This window comes from Glycine soja, chromosome 15 (genome assembly GCF_004193775.1).
Source record: "Glycine soja cultivar W05 chromosome 15, ASM419377v2, whole genome shotgun sequence".
In the NCBI taxonomy this organism is placed as follows: Eukaryota; Viridiplantae; Streptophyta; class Magnoliopsida; order Fabales; family Fabaceae; genus Glycine; species Glycine soja.
This window is the reverse complement of record NC_041016.1, coordinates 8,233,278-8,236,598: the sequence shown is the minus strand read 5'-3', so window position 1 is coordinate 8,236,598 and position 3,321 is coordinate 8,233,278. Positions and strand designations below refer to the sequence as shown.

The 3,321-nt window shown below is 34.5% G+C and overlaps 1 pseudogene; it reads right to left on the bottom strand.

Annotated features, from left to right (window-relative positions):
• Positions 1-2,572: 2,572 nt before the first annotated feature.
• On the bottom strand, positions 2,573-3,321 carry LOC114387206 (annotated as a pseudogene).

The following is a 3,321-nucleotide window of genomic DNA, read 5'->3' as shown; positions in this document are numbered from 1 at the left end:
ACCGTGAGTTTTAATTGTTTTCTTAGGAATTGATTATTGGTTATTGGTCATTACTATATATCAGTGGGGAGGATTTGTTTCCAAATGGCAAAATCTGAAAGGTTATTTGAATTAAAAAGAAAATCCGAAGAGTTATTGGAATTTAGAAAATGGGTACATGGAGGGACTGAGTAACTGTAGACGGAGACGTGCACCACGTTGTTTTGAAGAAAGTGAGGGAAATTGGGCTTCTTGATTGGAACGTGGTTTCATGCGCCAAATGATGGAGCGTGGGTCAGTGGCATCGTTTTAACAATTATCTGGACACCGCCACCCCAGCATACGTTACCAAGCAAATTGTTTTTAAAAAATATAAGATTTATTAATCTTTAATGCATTTTAAATAGTCAGTAATTTTATATTAAATTATTTTAAGTATCTTTATTTTTTATAAATCTAATTTTAAATTTTGACTAAATCTTGGAGAACTAAAGATTCAATTTTTTGTAAGTTGTTACAACATTACCTATTATCATTAGAACATCTCCTATATATATTTGTTAAGTAATAGTTCTTATTTTTATATTTTTTTATTTTTACTTAATTATGATTTAATCATGGTATTATTATGTTTTAGATAAATATTATTTTTTATTAAATTTTTTATTGTTAGGGTTAGATATAACCAAACCAACTCTAATGTATTTCTTCTTAGATATTCATTCATCTTTATGCTATTGCTTAGTGTTTTACTTATTTACTTAACTTTCTTGTGAGCTGATCTTTCATAGCTTGATTATGATTGAAAAAAGACTTTCTAAACCTTGAATTGAAGTAAAACACTTAACAAACCTTGAATATAGGAATGATACTTGGCTTATTAGTCATTTTTTACCTTTAATTTTAATGTAACTTACTTAGTTAAGCTATTCAAAAGATTGGAGTTTAACCAAGGGACTTGGGCTCTAATCATATAAGAGATTAAGGTTTGAATACTCTTAAAGGTTGATGTTAATATTTGGAGTGTAAAGTGAATGAATATGGTCACAATCCATGGTCAGGGAATGCATATGCCAATATAATTGATAAAATTATCCGAAGTTTTTTGAAGTCTAAATTCCAACATTTTCATTATATTTGTTAAACTATTTTCTGCTCACCAACTATTTGATAAAATTCCAGAGACTTAACTAGTGTTTTCTTAAAATTCTTGCATTCATTTGTGTTTTTAAGTCAAGTTTTATTCCGATTGTTTGAATGGTAATCTGTGTGTCAAGTGTTATGTATTATGCAAATCTCTATGGGAACAATACTTTACTCATTATTTAACTATTGCGCGATTTGGTATGTTGATATAAAACAGATAAATGCTTTTACTTCTAAACCAAGTTCAATCAAAGTCCATGGTCCTAGAATGCATATGGCTAATGTTATCGATGGCGGAAGACAAAAATTCCAGTATATGGACACACCATTGCGACTTAAGGCGTCGCCATAGCGGGTCTCCCTTCACAAATAGCATCCATAGTGCCGCCATTTGACAACACTGGCATATGCCAATCTCCTTTGTCCAATTTCACTTCCACTTCTCTTCTGATTTTAATTTCTCCATTTGCAGTTGCAAAAACAACTTTTTGGGTTTTAAGATCGCAAGATAAGCTTGACCTGTTATTAAAGATGTGTTCTTCAAAGTCCTCAGGCAGACATAAGTTGTAGTAACATCTCCAGGGATGTTCTTGTGCTTCTTGTGAGTAACTGCCCTTCTAGTATAAGTACCATAATCAATAGAAGAAGTCAGAGAAGGTTTAGAGAAAGCATAACCTTTGGGCAGCGGATTATGTGGGAAAGAGAATAATAGAGTGAAGTAAGAAAAGAAAACAAAAATGAGGAAGGATAATTGGAGACGAGGGAGAGAAAAAGGAAAAAGCGAGAAGAAAAATACGAGATAGCGTGGTCTATTAGCTAGAAGATGGAGACGTGCTGTGATTCTCTGAGCCATTACAAGGGCCTGGGTGGGAATGGAGATTCAGATGATTGAGAGGGATGATAAGGTTTTGTAACAATTTCTCACATCCATAGTCCAGACAGTCACACAGAGGATTGCTAATGCGCTACACTATCATAGATCAAACAACTAAAAATATAAATCCTACATTAATCTTACAGAACTTATCCAATATTGTCATTTTCCCTTTGATACATTAACTTGTGCTATTTTCTTGGATTAATATGTGCTGAATTTCCTGAGGAAAAAGACAGAAAACACTGGAGCAATACAGCCTAAATACAACTGTAACCTGCTGTAACTCAAAATGTTACAAAACTATTCATGCAATTGACGGATTCTCTATGATTGAGCAATAGCTAAATCTCAATCTTGCAAGCAGATTGACAAACTTGTCACGAATCCCTCTTCAGTTTAAAGTGAACTGAGAAGTGTCAGTTTGTGTCTTTGGGGGTTTGTTAACCTTCAATTATGTATAATGCACATGCTTTATAATTATGATTCATGAATAAAGTATAGACACAGATTCTCCAGGAACTCAACTTCTGAATGCACAACACAGGCAAATAACCAAGCACGCATAGTCCCTAACTCCCTACCAAACACAGGAAAATTTTCATTTCAAATAAAAAAGATTCGTTATTGGAGTAATGATAACAAATATTACTGCCAATTCCAAACACATAAAACCGTATAACAACTCAGGATGATATCATCACCAACCACACAAGCCTCAAGGTAGATGCATGATATTATTATGTGAGCAAATACAAATAGATAAATAAAGTTGAACAATACAAAACTAGTTAATTACCAACACACAACTGGGGCAACAAAATTTCCTTCCATTTCTCCTAAGCCGAACAGAGTGTGTGTGGTTATGAAGGGCGTTCTGAGAAAGCTGAAGATGATTCTTCCTGAGAAGGGTCAGATTGGTAGAGCGCGTTCTGGTTCTGAGCTTTCTCCAGATAAGGCTTGAAGCCAATTTCTATGCTCAAGTACCCGAATGCAAGAGCTCCCAGCACCACTATCCCTGACCTAATCGCGTTCATCTTCATGTCTGACCCAGGTTTTGGACCATTGCCTCTTCGAGGTTCCTGAAGACACAACACAACTTTGATGAAAGGAAATAAAAAGCTGTAGCATAAAAGGTGCCAACGACACGTCGTTTTTTAACATCTCCCAAATTGGGAACAAACAACGACAAATAGCCAAACCTAGAAAAGAAAAAATGCAGAAGAGAGAAACTTTCTTACTGTTCTTGAATTCTCAGCTAAACTATCCACGCGAGATTGAGTCTGAGACAGTGGGTTTGAACTTCGAAGCCTTACGGGTTT